Here is a 24,296-nt window from a genome sequence, read left to right as displayed (position 1 = left end):
AGGTAACTGGGAGCAGCTTCCTTCTCTCTCCCTAGTCACAAAGGGAGCCTTGGCATTGTACTTAAAGTGTTTTGTGTTTAACACGAAGTACACAGTACACAGACTTTTTTTTTTTTTTTTTTTTTTGCGGTACGCGGGCCTCTCACTGTTGTGGCCTCTCCCGTTGCGGAGCACAGGCTCCGGACGCGCAGGCCCAGCGGCCATGGCTCACGGGCCCAGCCGCTCCGCGGCATGTGGGATCTTCCTGGACCGGGGCACGAACCCGAGTCCCCTGCATTGGCAGGCGGACTCCCAACCACTGCGTCACCAGGGAAGCCCCACAGACCCTTTTTGAAGTCTTCATATTCTTAGGTTACTAACTTCAAGCCTTTGAGTGCTTAGGTCTTAAAATAGGACTTCTGTAGAAATAGTAACACATGTGGCACATAGTAGGGGCTCAAAAAAAAGGATTATTGGGTGAATTGAATAAATCAAATTATTAAGCAAAAATCGCATCAAGTACAGTAAATTGTTGTTTTAACTTTCAGATGGTCTCCTAGCGCTTTTCTTTACTCAGTCCTCTCTGCCCTTCCTCCTTCAGCCCATAAAAGACTTACCTTCCTTGTCTGACTTCCTTTTCTCATATCTGACTGCATTCTGTTTACAACTGTCTACTCTCTGAATGTTAGTACCTAGGCAAAAGCCTCTCCCTTGGCATAAACATTTCAATGGAGAGTGGAGTTAAGTATCCAACTTAAAAAAACAAAAGTCTATTTTCATGCCTGCTCTTCTCACCATGGAACAATTTTGTTGGTACTGCCCTCCTTTTAACAAGTTTTTGTGTATTATTTTGTGTGTGTGTGTGTGTATGTAAGGAATGAATTTGGCTTCTTTGTGACATACTACTATCCTTAGCTATGACGGAGTTTTTCCTTGAAATTGGAGGTTTGACCCTTAGTGTAAGTTTCCTGTTGGCCCTCAGGCTTAATCTGAAGGGTTTGTCATTATCTCTAACACAAGCTGTAAACTTCTAGAACTTGTTCTTATGCCTTTAGGGCACTGCTGCTCGGGTGGGGGGAACCAGCATGGAAGGGGTTAATGTTCACAGCCAGCCAGTGCAGCTGGATGGCATTCATAAGGAGGGTTCTTTCTCAAGGCCACAGGAAACTGAGGGCGGCTTTGGACAGGTTGAAGCTGTCAAGTAGGGCAGCCTGGTGAGGAGTGCGTGAGCTCTGCTTTTGAATTTTGCTTTCCATGGAGATTTTTGTTTAGGCCTGGAGCAGGGAGGCCTAAACTGGCTTGAGATTCCTAAAATGTGCCAGCTGAATCCAAAGCCTTCAGTCATAGGGCCATCCTAACAGTTTTGCCTGGGAGGTTGTACCTTTTGTAAACAACATCACGTAGAAAGAGAAAGCAAAATTCAAGCCTTCATGAGGAGGACACCTGGCCACCCCAGAATAAGGTAAATGAGAAGTGGGGCATCCGTTTCAGGTGAGCTGAGTGGCTCCACGTGGAATCCTGTTTGGGAATATGGCTGTTGAAGATATAGACCTGTGTTTTAGAGTAATTAACTCAAAATCCAACACCCTAGTTTTCTAAAATGATAAGAAAAAACACAGATGAACCCTGTTTAAGATTATTCTGCTGAAGTAAATCAAGAGAGTGTCTTTAACAGTTTCTTAGGCCTCGGGGAAGAGGTTTTGGATCTTACAGAGGGGACTGATTCACAGAGACTCACTAGTTTTACCGAGTCTACATATATAACCAAGAAGATTCTGGATTAGTAAACAGACATTTGCCAAGCTTGGGGTAGCCCATGTGGTCACCTTCTTTAGAGTATAGATGTTTCATGAATCCAACTACTTAACATTTACAAATTTATAACAACGTGTTTATTACTTATCAGGAAAGAATTGCAGGCAGCCCCCAATTCCAAAAAGGATTGTGTTCTAAAAGTTCATGATAATTTGGAACTCAGAATGTGTTTTCCAAAGAAACAGTTGTGGAAATGGTGGTAAAGATCCCAGTTTAGTCCCCCAATTATATTAACCATTACTGTACTGGCTTCGCCTTCCCTCTTCCCAGGAAAATTCTTCCTCTCTGTGCTTTGTGCTGATGCAGGAGAGTTGGCCAGGGTGGAGGTGAGCCACCGGGATGTCAGTGGAGCAAATCTGCTGCTTCTGAGGCTACAGGGTTTGTGGAAAGGGTGAGGTGACTAAGGAAAAATGAGGAAATTGGGGGCTGGGCTTGCGGTGAGAAAGACTGTAAGGCACTGAAGCCACTGCTAGTGATAAGGAGAAGGGAAGGGCTGGGTGGTTGGGAATTAGGATGCAGTGGATTTGCTTTCCCTCTTTTCTTCTTTATTATTCCTATCCCTCCCCTTTCACCCTCCCCAGTCTCCTTTGTCCTGAGTGGAAGAAACTGGGGGAGGGGGCCTGGATGGTAACGAGTGGCACTAGGAAGGCTGAACGGCCAAATCTCAAGGGGAAGGAGGGTGAAGCCAAAGAAACGTAGCTTTAGGTCTTCCGAGCGTTAAGTCATCATCGGGCCATCGCTCTGGGTTCTCAGAAACAATTTTGTCTGAAGTAAGATTGTGAGCCACTTTGGAGTATTCCAGTGCGTTTGGGGTATACTTAGCCTCTTCCTTGATATGTTTCAGACATAATAAATCTAAAACAACTATCAGACCGTGGGCCTTTTTCTCTCACTGGCATGCAGGTGATGAGTGCTCATTTACTACTATTATTTAAGAAGTGTGATTTCCATAAGGAAGTTCCTCAAGTTGGGGCCTCTGATATTAAAGAGTTAGGGACAAATCGCAAACTATTTGTGCCCAAACATTGGAATTTTCCTCTTAAAAGTGTAGTCGAGGGGCTTCCCTGGTGGCGCAGTGGTTGAGAGTCCGCCTGCCGATGCAGGGGACGCGGGTTCGTGCCCCGGTCTGGGAGGATCCCACATGCCGCGGAGCGGCTGGGCCCGTGAGCCGTGGCCGCTGAGCCTGTGCTCCGGAGCCTGTGCTCCGCAAGGGGAGAGGCCACAACAGTGAGAGGCCCGCCTACCGCAAAAAAAAAAAAAAAAAAAAAAAAAAAAAAAAAAAAAAAAAGTGTAGTCGATTTCTCGATTCTATAACCAAGAAAAATTTTCCCTGGAAACATTCCAGGTTTTTCCTCTGTTGTTTTAGTTTGTTCTTATTACAAGCACTTCAAAGAAAATGTGTGGTAATTGAGTTTTCCTGGGTAACGTAGCAAGTCCTCAGTTTATTTACTGCACAAGGCTGACCATGTGTCAAGCACTGTGCATTCAAAGGTGGAAGGGGGTGCTACTCCCTAGGAGTTTCTGCCCAGTGAGGTGGCTCAGTTATAGGACACACAGTTTTGGTAATCTAAGCTTTGTCTGAGTTATATCCCACACAGGGTGCGTGACTTCACAGAGATGGTGACACTTGACCTAAGGCTTATAAAATGGACATGATTGGATTTGGCATTTAGGAGGTCATTTTCTAACCTGGATAAGAGCAGGTTCATTGTTTGTTTTCTCCCTATTTTAAACACAAAACTGGACTTAAAGAGCTGCCGAATGGTATTTCAAGTCTCAAATCCCATTATGGCATTTGTGTCATAAATCTTCAGACCCAGTCTAGAAGCTATCTCTCTTGGGTTGCATTTACCATCTAGTAGTATTGTTGGATTTTAATATAATGATGAAATTATAAATTAATAACCCTAACGAGCATTTCCATGGTTGTCATAGCACCAGTGAGATTAAGCTCGGTTAGAAGGTAAGGGTTGGGACTCATGTGTCTCAACAGCAGCCCTTTCCTGTAAGTTATTTTCAGCATCAGCTCAGGAAATATCAAACATTTGTATGGCTCTTTAACTCTGTGTTTCTTGTGTTGGAACCATAGCCACACAGGTTTGGCAAATCTATTTGTTTACATACTTACCCTACATTTGAAACTGCGGATTTTATTTCTTGGCAGTAAGGCTTTTCTTTTTTCCTTTTAAATATGTATTAGGAATTAGTTAAAGTGCAGTATTTTGTCCAACTATATTACTTTGGTCTCATTCTTGCCAAAACAGATTAAGTGATATTTTATCAAATATATATGTTTTTAAGTGATAGAGCATCACTTTATACTTTTAGAGTGCATATTTTTAGCCAGAGATGGAAAAACAAACATCCTACATTGTGATTGTGTGTACACACACACACACACACACACACACACGCATCCTGCCTTCCTTGGTAAAAATACATTGTTTTGAGATAGCTTATGTTTGCACATTTGGGGGAAAAAAGGTGGCATTATTTTTTGAGATAATTGATTGGTTATCCATTGCTAGGTTTTTATTAAATTTTGAATAGTAAAAATCAAATATGTATTTTAAAAATTTAGCCAAGGTTCTCATTTTGTTTTCATAAAATTGCAATTAAAAATTATATCAGTGATTTTCAAAAATGAAAACACTGAACAAGGAGGTGGAGCTGGGGCACAGGACCAGGGAGGTCTGCCCAGTGTGGTGTATCTTGGCGTGGCTTTTCAGCATTGCGCGGTCCAGCTGGATCTGACCCTCCAGGTGACAATGACACACACATAGCCCTAACAGTTCGCAAGTTGGGAGAGGGGTATAGGTTTAAATGCAGGTGGTTTGAAGGAGGTATGTTTAATAAAGGCTTTGATTTAATCTTGAAAAAAATTCTATCAGTGAGATAGAAATTGCTTTGCAGGATGAGATTCTGACCTGTTTTCTGGGGAAATGTTCCCAACATGAACTTTTTGGGAAAGGGCAGATGTGGGAAGGATGACAAAGAGGGCCTTCATTCTTTTCCTGAGCATTTTTAATTCCTGTAAGGACCTGATAGATAAAGATAATCAGGGGGCTTCCCTGGTGGCGCAGTGGTTGAGAGCCCGCCTGCTGATGCAGGGAACACGGGTTCGTGCCCCGGTCCAGGAAGATCCCACATGCCGCGGAGCGGCTGGGCCTGTGAGCCATGGCCGCTGAGCCTGCGCGTCCAGAGCCTGTGCTCCGCAACGGGAGAGGCCACACCAGTGAGAGGCCCGCGTACCAGAAAAAAAAAAAAAAAAAAAAAAAAAAAAAAAGATAATCAGACAATCCATCAGTCTGTGAATGGATTAATCATATAAGTCAGATGTCTGAAACCTAATGAATTTTTGCAGTAGAAATAACCAGAGTAGGAGTTGGGTTCCCAGCCAGCCCACAAGAGCATCGTTAGTATATGAAAAATGCAATGGAAAGTAACAGGAAGTGAGACTGGGACAACAGCATTACAACAGAACAATAAAGTTAAATAAATCATTTTTATGACTCTTAAATGCTGGTGTATCCAAAGAGGAAAAGGTTAATGTGTTGATGAGGAAAATATTAAGGGAGGAGGGAACAGGATGAAGAGGTGGAGAAGATGACCTTTGGCTCACCAGTCCTCCAGGTGGTTCAGGGGAATTCCAGGTGCAGGCTCCTGTTCAGACATAAGGGGATGAGTATATTCATATTTCAGGTATTCATAAGTAATGCCTGTGCTTGTGTGATACTTTGGTAAGCTTTCTGTGTTCTCCCAGACATTTCTTTTAAATGCATCATCTTTTCATGGAGTTGCATAGATTAATTTGGTATTTAGGGAAAGCCCTTTATTTAAAAAATAGACATGTTTATATGAGCCTGTTTATTTTAATACTTTATCAAAACTATATTAGGTACAAAGAGAAGGTCGAGTCATGGTACTTTTGGGTGTGGGAAGCTACAAAGCAGTGCTGACCTTTTTATTAAAGACTGAGTTTAAAAGTTAAGTTCAAGAATGGAACTGCCGAATTTCTTCTGGGTGGTATGGAAAAACTACTTTGGTGGTTTGGTCTGGGTCTGGTAATTGTGGATCTGTGGAGGGAAAAGAGTATTTGCAAGTAGTTTTGACATCAGGCAAAGACAGCCTATCACCGGGGCTATAAAAATTGGGTCTGTAAAATAGACTATCCGTGGAGTAAAGTACTGTGATAGTATTTCCAGAAAGGACAGCCGTGTCTGCAGTTTTCATTCAGTTTTCTCATCCCTTCTTATTTGCATGTATTATAGATCCATTCTGGTTCCATGTAAGTGTGAATTAGAGTAAGGCTGTATTAGGTGTTATTACCCTTTTATATATAAAGAAACTGAAGCATTGTGGTGGTGACTTCAGGAAAAAGGGGCAAAGATGGAAATGCAACTGGATGAGTGGTTCTGAGCCCTAACGTTCAAGGGTCTGTTTACCAGACTATCCCATTTATCAAAGTGTTTTGGTTTCTGCTTCAGGAAAGGTAAAATAATAAACACTGAACAAAGCAAGTCAGTTTCCCCTGAATGTTTGGATAAAAAATAAAAGGAAAACAAACACATTTAGCCTTTTTCTGTTTGAAATAATATAACTGCTTGTTCTTTTAGCTCCTGTGGATTCTGTTGAAAACTTTGTTTTACTTAGATCATGTATTTTTTTAAAGTCAGTTTCTTGATAACATATAACAGTTGATATACTTTGGCATATGTTATTATCACTTGAAACATTAGGAATTAAAGTATAGACTTGGTTTTTAATAAACTTAGAATAGCTTGGTTTTTGTTTTGTGGGTTTTTTTGTTTTTTTTCCCCTTAATCTGATAGGCAGTTCTGATTTGAATTGCATGGCAACTGTAATTTCAAATCCAGGAAAGAAGATATAATGAATAAATAAGGAGTAACTGGTAACTGTTTTTTCCCCTCTTTCTGTTGGTCTTTAGATGTATCTACAGTCATAAGTAAACAGAGATTTCAATTTAAATGAGTAGTTTTTTCACTACTTAATTTTTCTTTCAATAGCTCCACTATTAGAAACAGGAGAATAAAGCACAGTTCCTCTCTAACGCTCTGTTAGGTTGCGGGAAGGACTCCGGAGACGGGAGGGAGGGGTAAATAATGAGATCGTTCACTAGTCCAGGTATGATTTATTAGCAAAAGTTGGAGTGAAGACATTTAAATGAGGGCCTTTGGGATAGTTTGAAGAATTTGGAAAGTATGTCTTTTAGTGACTTTAGGTCAAATGTAGTCATAGAATCATTAAAGTTTAAAACGAAAGGAGTCATTACAAATCATTCAACCCAGCCTCCTCATTCACTGATAAGACCAAGCACAAAGCACAGCAAGACTTGTTGACTTTCCCCACACCACAGAGATGGGAAATTGCAAAACCATGGTTCCAACCTGGTGCTTCAAAATACCATGTTGCCACTTCTAACGCTGCTGTGGTAGCCTTACAGAGACCACAAGATTTAGAAAACTCAAGTGATCTTAGTTGCAAAAAGTTTCAGGATTGCTTGTACCATTGCCTTTTTTTCTCCTGCTATGACAGATATTGTTCCCCCTATCAGGAAGGAGAGCTGCTGCACAGCTGCATATGAGCACAGGATTATATGACTCCTATTTTTTAAACGGTGATTTCAGGGAGGTTGAGTGTTCAAACTAAGCGGAAACTTTCAGCCAACAAATATCTGTTGCTGCTAATATATGTTAGTATATTAGTATTTCTTCCCTTCAACTCTCTGATTCTCACCATCAATCCAGTTTTTTCCCCACTTCACCGAAACTTTATTTATCAGACAATATCAAGGATAAGAAATGCTGTTAACATCAGATAGCATAGATTCCATGTTTAATAGTAACAGCTACTATTTACTCCGTATTTCTGACATGCTAGGAGCTCTCACAAGAATTATTTAGTCCCTATTATCCTATAAGATAGAGATTATCTTCTATTACAGGTGAGGAAACCAAGACTTTAATGAGGTTTAGTAACTTGCCCAGGGGCACACAGCTGATATTTAGATAAACTCAGTATGGAACCAAGTTTTCTGATCCTGAGACATAATGATTTTAAATCAGAACATGTTCATATTACAGAGTTGTCTACCCAGGGGACCATGATTGAAAAAATATTACTGTCCCCAATTTGTTCACTGTCTAGAGGGAAGACACAGGGACACCTGCAGTGATATGTATAGAATTTAATGAGCAGTTTCAGAGGCTCTTTTCATGCAAAAAGAGCTTGTGAACTGGAAAGGTTTTATCATTAGGAAATAGATACTTCAGTCGTTGAAAATGGAAGTAACCATGCCATGTTTGCATTTGGTCAAGTTAGTAGTGGTTACTATTCAAAAGTTAAAATGGTTTCTGTCATTTACCAGTTGCATGTGGACATCAATGACACAGAAAAGAATTATGCATGTCTCATATTTCCCCACTGATTTACATGACACTTGCTTTTTTATCTGTTATCCCAGTTCCTCGTTTCATTTTCTGTCAAGTACTTTCTGAGCTCTAAAGCACTGTAGTTTAATATTAATTACTATTTATGGATTCCCCAAAGTAAATAATTTTGTAAGGCTGAAACACCTCTTAAGATAACATAATATCCCTATTATCATAATGAAAAATTAGATTTAAGTGAATGGTAGGGTTTTTTCCCCAAAGAGGCAGGTGATACACTCTCCCTAGTTGAAGATTAGAAGAGGTAGGATTTCTGGAGCCTTTTGAGTTATGAAAGTATAAGACCTGGAAACTGGGCAAGAGAGCACATTCAGTTGGGTTGTAGGTTGAAAGAAATCCTTAGATAAAGCATTTCTAACATCATTGCTGGGGCCGCTGACACGGGTCACAATCACTGACCCTCTCCACCTGCGGGCTGGCAGAATACCTCCAAGGGGAAACTGATTGAGATGCCTCTTTGTGACTTTTTAATTCAGCATCTATGTTCATCCTGTCTAGGCTCCACTAAACCTGGCTAGTCTTCATTTTAAGCAAATAATGCTATAAATCATATTATAGAAAACATTTAAATTCCTTCTGTGCACATCCTGCTGGAGATTTTAATACTGTATTGGCATAAAATAATTACAGTGCTTATTTTATAACAGACTTCTCTGAAGCAAGCCTGGTAAAACCTCTACTTGGCTGTTAAAGGTAGATACGTGTGTGTGAAAGTACTCAAACTGTGTTTCATGTTCAATATCCTATAATTCTAATGTTTAATGAATTTTAACTTTTTTTCTCTCAATTTAATCCCAATTAAAAATCTACCCAGAAATAGCTACACAATTGGCTTCATCATCAGGATGTTTCATTGTCAAAGGCATGTAAATCAAGTTTTTAGTCTACAAACGTAGATACATAGATGCTTCACTGCTCTACATCACGTGTTGGCCGCCTCTCCTCTTCCCCATGTTTTATGCTAAAACAGAAGATGGAGAAGGGACAGTGGAGTGGTACTGCTTTGAAGGCTTTTGTTCTAGGAGCCAGCTGAAATCCCATGGCCTCAATCTGCCACTTTTCCATGACTCTGATGCCCAGAGACTCCTACCTAATGACAGCTGCTTTCAAAGGCATCTGGTTCTCATGTAGACATAGTGACATTTTAACTGCTAGAGGGATATTTTCAAGTGATTTTATTCCCAAGTGGCTAATCAGTGACTTTAGAGAGAATTAGGTTTTTACATTTCATTTTATAGAATTTTTATGGAGACTTTTTAGTACAATATAGGTTTTTACTTTTATAGAAATTGATAATCTTAATTTTCCTTTGGATAAACCAGAAACCAAATAGTTACTGTTACCTCTTATTATTCCCTTCTCTCAGGCTGGTCTCAGCATTTGGAAATTGCAGGAGTGAGGTGAAATCAGACTAGAAGTCAGAGAAATTAACGAGATTAATTTCCTATCCACAAGGAATTTACAATCTGGTTTACTGTTTTTTAATTGAAATTGTTATTGATATAACTGTAGATTCACATACAGTTGTAAGAAATGGTACAGAGAAAAACTAGCTATACTTTAGCAAGATTCCCTTACTGGGAACATTTTGCCCAACTATAGTAAAATAGCACAACCAGGATTTTAACATAGATACAATCCACTGACCTTACTTAAATATGCTCAGTTTTACTTGTACTCAGTGTGTGTATATGTATTTAGTTCTATATAATTTTATCAGGTGTGTAGGTTTGTGTATACACAATCACAGTCAAGATACCATACAATCCCATCACCACTAAGCTCCTTCCTGTTGCCCTTTTATAACCACACCCACCTCCCACCTACCTCACTCCCCAATCCTTGGCAATCAATACTCATTTCAAAAATGTTATGTATAATAGAATCATACAGTATGTAACCCTTTGGAATTGCCTTTTTTCATTTAGCATAATTCCTTGGAGATTCATCCATGGTGTTGCATTGCATCGATAGCTCTTTCCTTTCTATTGTTGAGTAATATTCCAGTTAAAGGACATCCAGTTAAAGGGCCATTTCTTACAAATAAAGCTATAATGGACATTCATGTAAAGGTTTTTGTGAGAACATATCTTTTCATTTCTCTGGGATCAATGCCCAGAAGTACAATTGTGGGGTATATGGTAACTGTATGTTTAGTTTTTAAGAAGCTGCCAAATTGTTTTCCAGAGTAGCTATGTCATTTTACTTTCCCACCAGCAATGTGTGAGTGATCCAGTATCTCTGTATCCTCACCAGCACTTGGTGTTTGTCACTTTTTTATTGTAGCCATTCTGATAGGTGTGTAGTGACATCCCATTATGGTGCAATTTGCATTTCCTTAATGGCTAATGATGTTAAATATCTTTTCATGTACATATTTGCTATTTGTATTTCTTCTAAGGTGAAATCTGTTTCTTCTGCCCATGTTCTAATGAGAATTCTGGTTTTGTGTTTTAAAGAATTATTTTGTAATTAAGCATCATTTGGTGGCCTATGCCCTGGATGATAAAATTCAAACTCCCTAGCTTAGTATATAAGACTTTTTGTGGTCTGGCCTTTCTAATCTCATGATCTTACCCATTTATATAAGACTGACCAACATTCCTAAACACCCTATTCCTTTTCATAGTTTTGTTCTACTACCTGACATACCCTTTCCCCCAGAGAGATTATCTCTCAACCCTGTAGACCTTATTCAAAAGCTACCTTTCAAGGAGGTCTCCCCTTCCAAAGTAGGAAAGGTAACAAAATACCTCTACTTCCACCTATCTACTTATCCACCTACTCAGTTCTATTTTTCTTTCCAGTACGTCCTATTCCTGTCAGTAATATCTATTTATTTATTTGCTCATCTGTCTCACCTACTAGAACATGACCTACATGAATGGAAGGCGCTTAATTTTTTTACTGAAGTATAGTTGATTTCCAATGTTTTATTAGTTTCAGGTATACAGCAAAGTGATTCATTTAAATATATATATTTTTTCAGATTCTTTTCCATTATAGGTTATTACAAGATGTTGAATATAGTGCCCTGTGCTATACAGTAAATCCTTGTTGTTTATCTCTTTTGTATATAGTAGTGTGTATCTGTTAATCCCAAATTCCTAATTTAGCCCTCCCCACCCCCCAGTCCCATTTCCCCAGTGGTAACCGTAAGTTTGTTTTCTATGTCTGTGAATCTATTTCTGTTTTGGAAATAAGTTCATTTGTATATTTTTTTAGATTCCACATATAAGTGATATCATATGACATTTGTCTTTGTCTGACTTACTTCACTTAGTATGATAATCTCTAGGTCCGTCCGTGTTTTTGCAAGTGGCATTATTTCATTCTTTTTTATGGCTGAGTAATATTCCATTGTGTGTGCGTGTGTGCATATATATATATATACATATATACATATATATATATACACACCAAATCTTCTTTATCCACTCGTCTGTTGACGGGCACTTAGTTTGCTTTCATGTCTTGGCTATTGTAAATAGTGCTGCTGTGAGCATTGGGGTGCATGTATCTTTTCAAGTTATGGTTTTCTCTGGATATATCCCCAGGAGTAGGATTTCTGCATCATATGGTGACTCTATTTTTAGTTTTTTAAGGAACCTCCATACTATTCTCCATAGTGGCTGTACCAATTTACATTCCCACCAACAGTGTAGGAGGGTTCCCTTTTCTCCACATGAGAAGCACTTAATTTTGTTACATTGCTTTATCCCCAGTGCCTAGAACAGTGCTTGGCATACAGTAGGCACATAGTAAATGTTTATTGAAGGACTGAATGAGCAAGTGACTTTGTGGATACTTGTGTTGCCACTCCCTTCCATAGCATATTGCCTGGCATATCCTGTTTGTATCATTATAAAAGTAATAGCTGGGCTTCCCTGGTGGCGCAGTGGTTGGGAGTCCGCCTGCCGATGCAGGGGACACGGGTTCGTGCCCCGGTCCGGGAGGATCCCACGTGCCGCGGAGCGGCTGGGCCCGTGAGCCATGGCCACTGGGCCTGCGTGTCCGGAGCCTGTGCTCCGCAATGGAAGAGGCCACAACAGTGAGAGGCCCGCGTACCGCAAAAAAAAAAAAAAAAGTAATAGCTAACATTTACTGTATTGACTGTATACTAAGCAGTACAAGGCACACCTTTCCTTGTTCAATGATTGCACAACACTAACTTATCCTTCTACCAGAGCTTTATTAACCTTACTCTTACCGGTCCCTCCAAAAGAGGAAACATGAGGTACATGAAATATAAGAATAAATAGTGTAAGAGATTATAAGCACATTTGTATCCTTGGCCCCAGCACATTCCTGGCACAAGCCAGGTGACCATAGGTGGTCACATCTGAGTAAATAGTTGTCAGGTTATATATGCTTTTACTTGCGTGAGGTCAGAATCCAGCTGCATTTTGAGTAAACCAGGCTTCCAGAATGCACAGGAAACACCTGTTAATTTTGGAAAGCAATTACACTGATTTGGAGAATTACTGCTGTTCACTAAAACAAAGCTTCCTTGGAGAAGACAAGTGGAGTTAAAAGGCCTCACATGCATCTGTCTTTATTAATTACGTAGTGAGCACCCTTCCATGTGATGGATTGGTGACACAGGAAACATTCCAACTCTCATTCCACTAGTCCTTTTATCAAACCTGCAGAAAGAAGCCATGGAGTCTAAATTCCCACGTCAATCAAAAGCAGTTTTTAACAATTTCTTAAGTAGTACAGATCTCAAGATGTTCATATGCTATTCAGAAAACACAGACAATTGTATAACTAAAAAAATCAAAGTTTTATAAAACTCTTCTTAGATGAAAGAACTGTCCCTGTGTCTTACATGTAAAACTGAAAGTAAAAAAATCTGGGCAGTCTGTAGGTACCTTTGGAGGTAGCAGAAATGTACTAAGATATCCCAAAGTCAAGAGCCTGGTAAAGGGCCTGATGCAGCTTTTTTTTTTTTTTTTTTTTTTTTTTTAAGAGCTGTCCACACAAAATTTACATAAAATTTTAAAACTCAGATAGGTCACAAGTAAAAGGATAAAGACTTTTGCTTATTACCCGGTTAAGTAGTTCCTACCAGACCCAGACCCAGCTATGCCACAGATAGCAAATATAATTTAAAGAAAAATACACACACAAACTTACAAAAACTATCGAAAGGCAGCAAGATTCTGAAGGCAAGTCAATACTTGGAAGTGGTTACACATTTTTCAGCTTTAGCCTGAGTGCTGGCTAAAGTCAGTGTATTGTGTAAAGGATAAAATCCTAAAAAAAAAAAAAAAAAAAAACCACCATAGTCTTTCTGGCCTAAAAAAATCAGAGGCAGAATGTAAAGGCATCCATATTTGCTAGAAAATAAGGTTTTTATGTTTATTTATTTATTTATTTATTTTTATTGATCTTTGCTCTTGTTTTCTTTGTTTTTTAAATTTTTTTATTTATTTATTTTTTCACACACACACTGTATTTTATTTTTACAAGAGATAAATAAACTGACACCAAGGATTGTAAATGGATGACCACAACAAAAGCAACAATGATTGCAATTACCAAACATGAAACACACTCGTACTATGTCATAATATTGACATTCAGTCCAGTAATCCTCCACTGAAACAGCTCCTTTACTTAGCAGTGAAAATTGATTTGTATATATTTTGGTGCAGTTTTTATATTGATATATATGGGGAAATGCTCAAACGGTTTAGCTACAGAAAACATGTTTTCCCTTATAAGGTGAATTATTCATAAAATTGTCTCAGGATTTGAACATCTGTCTGCTGGAATATATTATTTCAGATTCTTTGCTCCACTGTCTCCAAATAAAGTGTGTTATGAATCCCAGTATGGACTAGTTGGGTATCCAGATGGGAAAGATGTAAGAGTCTTACCTAAGAAAGTTATGAAATCTTTTAGAAAAGTATTAACTTAAGAAAACTCCTTACCTTTATCTTTTAGAATTCTCACTCTGTAACAGGTAAAATCCCATGCCTTAGCTGTTAAGAAGTTAGGTAAAATATGCTTATGGACGTGCACAGATAACCTGTGAAAGCTATTTAATAGATTACATCTTTCCTCAATGTATTACGTACTGTTTCTAGTTAACAGGTACTTACTGCACGTTGACTGTGTGCTGGGAACCATATTTGAGGGAGTATAAAAAGAACTCTTAAAATGAAAACTGGTATGAAGGTTTTAGTGAAGAATGTAAAATAAAGATCTAGAGGGTTAAAGTTTTCTATGACTATCAAAGAAATGGGTTTTAATCTTAATAAAAATGCATGAAATCTTTTTGTAGGACAAAATTTAAATTCTATAAAAATAAGAAAATACATCAGCTCTAATAGGTTCAAGAGTTTTTTGATGGTAAAATGAGTTTAAATATGTTTTTATACCCAGTTACTTGAATAACTGTTGATGCTTTCATACTGTAGGCTAAAATGAGATCTTAGCCATTTTCTGGAATGTGGCTTCATTAGATTGACCCTCGATGGTAGGAATTCTAAGCCACTTTAATTCATATTGAGTCCTTTCGCTGTTAAGGAACAAAGTATTTTTGTAGGCTCTTCTATACTCAACAAATTAATGTCTTCTCTGCCTACTCACTGCAATTTTGGCCCCAGTAAATATTTCTGCTGGCCTTTCCGCTAATGCTCTGTAGGTGGATCCATGAGTAAAATCTGAGTATGAACAGAGGCGTTGGAGTTTATAGAAGCCTCCATGTCACTATACTTACCTGATGCCAAGGTAAAAACGTTCTTTCTTCCCTGGGTTTGCCTTACAGGGAACTTATCTTTTTCCCTGATAGGGAAACACTAGACACTCTAGAAGGTTAGAAGTGTGTTCATTTATAAGCTGTCTGCAGGAAACACACTAAAAATCATTGCCGCAATCCACGTCAGCATGGTCTGATTTCTTTTTTGCATTTTGGTGGAGGTCCAGATGAGGATGACTGTCTCCAGCCCATCCTTTCTCTTGCCTTTGACCTTTCCTTCCTAAGTATTAAAAAAAAAATACTGTTTATGAGGAATGCTTGAAATAATTCAGATAAGTAAGCTTGGAGAAGGGAGAATGGGGGTTTTCAATCCTTTACATATTATTATTTTTTAATTTTAAAAGTTATATAGAGGGGCTCCCCTGGTGGCGCAGTGGTTGGGAGTCCGCCTGCCAATGCAGGGGACACGGGTTCGTGCCCCAGTCCGGGAGGATCCCGCATGCCATGGAGCGGCTGGACCCGTGAGCCATGGCCACTGAGCCTGCGCGTCCGGAGCCTGTGCTCCGCAACGGGAGAGGCAACAACAGTGAGAGTCCCGTGTATCGCAAAAAAAAAAAAGTTATATAGAATCCTTTTAAAAAAAAAAAGTCAAATGTACATAAAGTGAGAAGTAAAATGCTCCCTCCTTTCCCTCTCATTGTCCCCCGACATTCCAGTTGAGAGAAAAGGGTTTTGTTTGTTTGCTTGCTTTTTAATATGGAAAGTTTTAGGACAAATGGAAAGTTTAGGGGTAGTTCATCTCTGTCCCCAGGAGGCTATTGTTATCTTGGAGGTATGTGAGAAAGGCAGAGGCTGTCAGTCCTATTTCCCCCTTGGCAGGAACAGTGTCTTCCTTCTTGCCTGTCACCTCAGTACCTAAAACCAAGCCTAACCCAGTAAATGGCCAGGGTAACACACATCACAGATGGAAGAGCGGATGACACTTTGTCTTTCTAACCTGCTCCTTATTTTTCTCCTCTTCCCCTCTTTCCTGGTATCTTAATTTCTCCTTACTTCCCTCCTCTCTTCTTTTTTTGTGCTTTTAGCTAGTGGCTCAGGCAGAGGATCGGTGTTTTGAAGGGCTGTCTACTAGCCTCTTTCTGCTATTTAGTCCCATGTGAAAGTCTGTACAGGCACTTGGCTTTACATTGCGAAGTGAAATTCATATTAGCAAAGAAATCAGCAACTTCGTTCCATAAGTGACACTTGCTTCTTATGTCATTCATAGGCCATTTCAGCCTGTTTGGTCTTTGAGGTTGTCATCATTGTGATCATTATGTACCAAAGAGGGATGAAGCTATTTATTTATTTATTTGGCCGCGAGGCATGCAGGATCTTAGTTCCCCGACCAGGGATCGAACCCATGCCTCCAGCAGTGGAAGCGCAGAGTCTTAACCACTGGACCACCAGGGAAGTCCAAAGCTAGCTTTTAGAAAGATACTTTAAAAAGTATCTTGAGACCTAGCAGGATACCTTTAAGTCATTTATGTTGGTGATGAAAATTCTTTTATAAACAGGAGACTGTATTGTGATAGGCGTGAAACCATTATTATTCTGAGCTTTGGATCTTAACTGTACAGGTAGTAAGCTACCACAAAGAAGCAGTGAAATTAAACATGGAAGCCCAGGAGTGACCTGCAAAACCACAGCTCACATGATCTCACTGCAGGAGTTCTTTACTCAGACGTGTGCACTGGAGGAGTTCTTTACTCAGAAGTATACTCTGGTGATGAGCTGTTTCACATGACTGATAATGCAGAAGCTTCTCTCTGCTGTCCTTTTTGCTACAAGTCTAGACTTTTAAGTGTCTAGAATACTAATTTATTTTTTTTAATAATAGAGATGACCCCCTAAACATATATATGAGGAGAAAGAGAGTACACACGGCAAGTGAGCTTTCTACGTCTCAGGCATTGTTAGAGCATTATTTGTATTAATTCATTTAATCCTCATAAAGCCCTGTCAGGTAGGCATTATGATTATCCCCATTTTATGGATGAGGAAATGAAGGCATAGTGAGGTTAAGAGTCAGTTTCACTTAGCTAGTAAGTGGCTGAGCTAAGATTCAAACAGGCAGTTTTGCTCCAAAGCAGAGCATTTCTAGCATCTACTTCTAGAATTGTATGAAACTATGATGAAATGTTTGTGACCCTGTTAGAAGTGAATCTGTTTATCTCACTTCTTGAATGCAGGTTTATTTTCACTTTCCTTCCGTTTTCTCTGACTCTGGCTTTAGAAGCTTGGGTAACAAGTTTGATAGAAATGTTGTGATTTTTTTTTCCAATCAAGGGAGCTCAAAATAAGCAAGAAGCTGGTCAACAGTGTAACTAGTGGAAAGATACACTGATACTAAGAGTGGAGGACAAAACGCATGTCCTTTCCTGATGCTGTCTGCAGCCTCTCAGTCTTGGAAAAATGGACCTGTATTCCCAGTATACTCTGAGAAAGAAATGGGTTCCGTATGGGTCTTTGCAGTTGTTGATGATTCATAGCGGTATAGAGTAGACCTTTAAGACAGTTATTTTGTGGATGGTGTCTGAGGAAGAGAAGTGGTAAATAGAATTGTTCATGTATGGTTTTATTTATTTGTTTATTTTAAATTTATTTATTTAATTTTTGGCTGCGTTGGGTCTTTGTTGCTGCGCGTGGGCTTTCTCTAGTTGTGGCAAGTGGGGGCTACTCTTCGTTGCGGTGCGCAGGCTTCTCGTTGCAGTGGCTTCTCTTGTTGTGGAGCATGGGCCCTAGAGCGCGTGGGCTTCAGTAGTTGTGGCGCTTGGGCTCAGTAGTTGTGGCTCACGGGCTCTAGAGTGCAGGCTTGGTAGTTGTGGTGCCCGGGCTTAGTTGCTCTGCAGCATGTGGGATCTTCCCGGACCAGGGCTCAAACCCGTGTCCCCTGCACTGGCAGGCAAATTCTTAACCACTGTGCCACCAGGGAAGTTCCCTCATATGGTTTTAAATAAGGAAGTGGACTGATTTATTCATGAGCGATAGTTTAACCCTCCCCTCTGTAGCTACTTACGGGCTCCTGAGAAGCCTACTATCTTTTTCCCCCATGTCAGTGGGAAATCCGAATTACAGGTTGTGGTTCCTGTTAGAAAATGGGAACATACAAGTAGGCTTGGATAAAATAAGATCTAGGACCCTAAGCAGATGTCCTTTTGGTTTAACTACTGGTTTCCTTGTTAATTCCCCACTATTTTATTATAGTGGAGTCTGTATGTAATGTAACATTTAATTTTAGGTAACATGGACTAGGTCATATTTCTGTAACACATAACAGTAATACCTTTAACTTGAGAATGGCTTGAGTTTATCCAGGCAGAGTCTGTTTAGATGTATATGCAAAGTATAATTAGGTATTCATGAAGCTATGTTCGTATACCCTTCGATATGATTTCTCAGGATAATCCTATCAGAAACCACCAGTGCACCTGCTTTGTGCTTAAGGATCCCAGAAATTGGCACCCTCTTTGGTGGTTGTTTTAATTATGTCCTATTCACTCTGTTGGTGAGGGAGGGTCGAGGATGGGACATGACACTGGACAGATGAGATTGATAGCAGTTTGTCGGTCACACACACCTTAGGGGAGGAGGACATAGCATGCCACACAGGGCCACGTGGAGGTTGCACTTGGGGACAGAGGGAACCACCAGGGGCTGTAGTAGGCACACTTTGTAGTATCAAGAGGGTGAGGTGACCCTGGTTTCCAGGGGAAGATGTGATTGACTAGTTTGACTAAGGAATTAAAATCCTCTACTCAGGGATAAGCCAGAGCAGTCCCTGTGGTACAGAAGGTTGTTTGGCTTGGGGACCTTATCTGAGGGAGCGGAGTGGGAAGAGCAGCTTGTAGGTAGGCCCTTTGGGCCCTCTTGGTTTTCCCCAGACGTCAAGGCAGAACACCATAGTGGTTTCATACTGAGTCACAATCAAGAGCATGGGCAGAGGGCCGGGTCATATTTTCCAAAAGTCTCACCACCTTTTCAGTGACTTAGGAGTATGATGAAGAGCCAGTAGCAGAAGCAATGTGGTGTGTGATGATTGACACAATGATTGACACAAAAACACATGGCCACCCTGTTAGAGTCGGCAGTCAGAGGGTGAGCTGTTCACCTCTTCCTACTCGCCACCCACTCTCACTCCCCTAGCCTGACTCCCCCGCTAGGGTCCCTGCTCTAGTGTTAGAACTTGATAAAGCCAAGGGGAGGGGTTGGGTTTGAGTCCCCAGCTCCCTTCATGGATGGATGATGTCTCTTCTGTCTTGCCTGCTTGCTAGCCGTGTTAGCAGGAGGAACCTCTTTCTAACTAGTGAATCTCCAACTTCTCATCACACAGAAATGCACTCGCCTCTCGCCCCTCATCACCCTCCACATCACTTCCATTCCTACCTCCAAGCCTTTGCTCCAAGCCTTTGCTCACAGTATTTCCCCTCCAGTCCTCTCCCACTTCGGAGGCCTTTGCTCCTCCTTCCATTCACTGGAGTCCTCTCTCCCAAGTGCCTGTACCCTGCCACCTCTCTGACTGCCCCGGTCTGCATGGGCTACTTCTTTCTCTGGTTCTGTAGCCCTTAGTGCCTGTGCACTGCCTTTAGCATTTAGCATACACTTACTTTTAGTTGTTCTCTTTTTATTTTACTTATTTATTTATTTATTTTTTTGCGGTACGCGGGCCTCTCACTGTTGTGGCCTCTCCCGTTGCGGAGCACAGGCTCCGGACACGCAGGCTCAGCGGCCATGGCTCACGGGCCCAGCCGCTCCGCGGCACGTGGGATCTTCCCGGACCGGGGCACAAACCCGTGTCCCCTGCATCGGCAGGCGGACTCCCAACCACTGCGCCACCAGGGAAGCCCCAGTTCTCTTTTTAGAAAATGGTCCCTGCCTTTACCCTACTTACTGTGATTATACTGATTCCTTTTGCCTTTATCAGTTTAATAAAGTTTCAATTAGCAGGTGAAAAGAAAAGCAACCAATAACATTTACACTTTGAACATTATCTGTGACTAATTCTATTAGATTATCTTCATCCAACCCCTAAAAAATGATGCATAATAAGTCCACAGTAAATATTTATTGAAATAAATGGCATAGTAGTTTTATATATATTAAATATTATAAAATATATATGTGAAAATATATGTATATAGGTACAATAAATGTGTGTGTGTGTCTAAATATGAAGTGTCTGCGTGTATTCATCCCAACCTCATTATATCTAGTGGCCTTTATTTGGTCTGGTACTAGTGAGTTACACATTACATAATGAGGAAGTAAAGAGAAGAAATGATGTTGAGTCAAAATATAACTTTATTTAGACATTTTTAAAATTTTTCAACAAAATAAATACCATCTTTGCCACAATGAGAAAACTGGATTGGGAACCTGCTATACATTTTACTTGGAGGCAATTCTTAACTCAGTAGAATGCTTTTCTATTTGTATTACAAATTTCTATCTATATTTCTTTTTTTTTTTTTTTTTTTTTGTGGTACGCGGGCCTCTCACTGCTGTGGCCTCTCCCATTGTGGAGCACAGTCTCCGGACGCACAGGCTCAGCGGCCGTGGCTCACGGGCCCAGCCGCTCCGCAGCATGTGGGATCTTCCCGGACCGGGGCACGAACCTGCGTCCCCTGCATTGGCAGGAGGACTCTCAACCACTGTGCCACCAGGGAAGCCCTCTATCTATATTTCTTGAAGAGCATTTTAAAGAATCATTCCTCAACCCCCCTAAGAAAGCAAAATTGCTGGTAATTAAATGTTTGGTACTTATTTTAGCCAGTCCTTGTTTCAGTAGGCATGTTTATAACAATTTATTCCACTGTGGCTAGGAACAGCTCAGGCTCTAACCAGACACCTCCCAGCTGAGCCTGAGGGGCAGGAGGGTCTGTTGGATTGTGATTGGCCTTGGGCTCCTTCTTTGTCTTTAAGATTGGACCAGGAACCCTGGAGGGCATGATCCTTACAGGCCAGGAGTTCTCCCACAATCCAGACAGCACTGCGGGAGATGCCTAATAGTATGGTGCTGTTTACTGTGGTCTCCTCAACAGTTGTGTGGTTACTCTGTGGCCCCTACAGACTGTTGAACAATCCGTTTACAACATCTTTTTCTCTTTTTAAAGCTGTCAGCTGCCTAGTCAGAAGGTCAGTCCTCCTACCTATTATCTGGAGACTCATGCTAATGGCTTTCCTAAATAAGCCCCTACAGGCTGTAAGGGAAGGCATAGTCTATGTAACTTTCCCACGTAAGAAGTAGTTAAAAGGGAAAAAATAAAGGCAATCTTGAATATGTGCAGACATCTGGGACTTCCCTGGTGGTCCAGTGGTTAAGACTCTGTGCTTCCACTGCAGAGGACACGGGTTCGATCCCTGGTCGGGGAATTAAGATCCAGGCCAGGAATTCTCCTACAGCCCTGACAGCACTGTGGCACGGTCAAAAAAAAAAAAAAGTGCAGAAATCTAAACCTGGGGTGTGGGGAGGAAGGAACAGGAGTTTCTCTTTTTCTTCCTTACTTCCTTTTCTTTCTTTCTTTCTTTTTTTTTTCTAAATATAATTCTCATCTCCCTGTGAAGAAATAAGCTATCTCTAAAGAGTTGGTGCTCTGAACCATCTTTTATAAAACTTATCAAAGTTTCTGAGTTTGTGGGGTGTGTGTGTGTGTGTGTGTGTGTGTGTGTGTGTTGTCTTTGAAAAAGTAAATAGAAACGTTTTTATTGTAAAAGCACCAAAGGGTAAATAATGAAGTCTCTGTCTGATCTCAGACCATAGTCTCAGAGGCAACCATTGTTATCAGTTTCTTCTGACTCTTTCTAGAGATATCTATCAGCATATTTGTGTTTGCCTGCCTGTGTGTCTACATTTTATATGCATACATATATATGTATATACACACATGCACACATATATATGTGTGTTTTTCCTTTTTACACAGATGGATACACACTGCTGTGTGCCTTGACTTCTTTTTAATCTAGCAGTATTCTTGGAGAGCAACCTGTATCATTGTACATAGACCTATTTCATTTTTAAACAGCTGTTTAGTAATTCATTGTATGGATGTGCCCAATTTATTTAACCAGTCTCCTATTAATGGCCATTGATGGAAACTCCTTTTAAAACTGCTTATCTGTCCTTAAACCTTACTGACTCTAAAATCTGCTTACATAAAGTGGGTGTGAACATCTGGGTAGGTTCTCTTCTACTTTAAGGAATTTTGAATTCCATTTGGTTTTTAACCAGTTTTCAGAGTTTTTCTTCGATGACTATATTTTAAATAGCAGCCTCAGGTACTTATCCTGATTTTGTTTTTGTCAGTAGAGTACACTTTTAAGAATCCTAGTAATAAATGCATTTCTGGGGAAGGGAATGGTAATGGTATTTATAAGGGTAGAAGTTGTCCCTGTAAAATTAATCAGGCCTGTTTTTCAAAGTTCATCACTAAAGCCTGGTTTTCCTTCCTACAGAGTCACCCAAAGCCAGGTTTTTTGTTGTTGTTGTTGCTGTTTTTATTTGTTTTGTTTTGTTTTGTTTTTTTCCAAAGCCAGTTTTAAAATAATCCTCTAGTCTATATTTCAGGGGATACTGGATATTTTTCTGTGTTTTCTTTTTTTGAAGCCATAGAACTGCAGCTTGCTAGTTTTAAAGGCTTGGTGGTTAACACCTCTAAAATTAATGAACCAATGAGTAAAAACACTAATTGTGTACATTTTACACTGCAAGTTTTTGTTTTTGTTTTCACACTTCTTTTTGGTAACAAATTCCTGCTGTGCTATCCCGTATTTTAGTGATTTTATTTATTTGTATTGTGTGGGGGTTTTTTGTTTTTTTTTTAGTGTGGACCATTTTTTTTAAAGTCTTTGAATTTGTTACAGTATTGCTTCTGTTTTATGTTTTGGTTTTTTGGCCGTGGGGCATGTGGGATCTTAGCTCCCTGACCAGGGATCGAACCTGTACACCCTGCAGTGGAAGGCAATGTCTTAACCACTGGACAGCCAGGGAAGTCCCTATTCTGTGGTTATTAATCAAAATGTTTAATTCCAAAAAGTTAATATACGTTAAATTATATATATTTTTTTACTGAAATCAAGATAATAAAATCATTAATTGTTTAAATTGAAGTTTGCCCTAAACTTTAGGCACTCCAAGATACTGGGGTGGGGGGGTGGAGGGGAAGCAGGGGTGGGGATTTCTGCTCTTCAGCTGTCAGAGCATCAGCCATCTATAGTCTTACATATTATGGAAGCATCAGTGTTTATTTTTAGTCAAAGCAGTTAGTAATGGAGAAGACCTATCAGATGATTTGGTTTGCCTCTCAGCGCAGAGGGTCACACTTGATAAACCTGATTTTTGTTGAAGTCAGATAAGTTTGTTTCAGACTCTGTGTTATTTCTTGGCTTTTATGTTCTGTCACCCTGGCTCTGCATGGACTTAAAGTAATTTTGCAGGCTTCCCTGGTGGCGCGGTGGTTAAGAATCCCCCTGCCAATGCAGGGGACACGGGTTCGAGCCCTGGTCCGGGAAGATCCCACATGCCGCGGAACAACTAAGCCCGTGCACCACAACCGAGCCTGCGCTCTAGAGCCCGTGAGCCACAACTGCTGAGCCCGCGTACCACAACTACTGAAGCCCGTGCGCCTAGAGCCCATGCTCCACAACAAGAGAAGCCACCGCCATGAGAAGCCACCGCGATGAGAAGCCCTCGCACCACAAAGAAGAGTAGTCCTCGCTCGCCACAACTAGAGAAAGCCCATGTGCACAACGAAGACCCAATGCAGCCAAGAATAAAACAAATAAAGTAAAAATAAATTAAAAATTAATAGTAATAATTATGCAAGATCCTGCGTTTGGAAAACATAAAAACATGACACGAATATATGAGTCTTGCTTTATTAGAGGATGAAAATGCCTCTGTAGGGCTGATTCCCAAGTTGTGCCATGTTTCCTGAAAGAAGTAGAGAGAAAACTTGCTTATTTTATGGGTAGTTCCCAGGAAAATCATGTGAGTAGGGGGTAGAGAAAATTCCACATGTACTGCATAATTGAGAAGAGGACCTGAAAATAAGAAGAGGAATGGTTTTTAAATTGTTTTTTGTTGATTTGATGCATGGTTTTCAACCTGACACTGGAATCTGCAGTTCCATAAGGGAATTGAAGTAAAAGAGTAAAAAGTTTTCTGGGGAAACTAAATAGAAACAATTTTCCAGTGAAAATTGTAAACCTATTTCATATACTTGGCATATTATAATACATAACTTATTTTTAAATTTTTTTGCTAACTTTTCCATGGAGTGTTG

At 40.2% G+C, this 24,296-nt stretch overlaps 1 protein-coding gene across 1 annotated transcript in view; it reads left to right on the top strand.

Annotated features, from left to right (window-relative positions):
• The window catches only part of FGD6 (FYVE, RhoGEF and PH domain containing 6), a gene marked incomplete at its 5' end in the record, with an annotated part of 111,645 nt that overhangs the window by 9,809 nt on the left and 77,540 nt on the right, over positions 1–24,296 (top strand).

This window comes from Hyperoodon ampullatus (assembly GCF_949752795.1).
Source record: "Hyperoodon ampullatus genome assembly, chromosome: 11".
NCBI lineage: Eukaryota > Metazoa > Chordata > Mammalia > Artiodactyla > Ziphiidae > Hyperoodon > Hyperoodon ampullatus.
The sequence above is the reverse complement of the archived record's forward strand: the minus strand, read 5'-3'. Positions and strand labels throughout refer to the sequence as shown.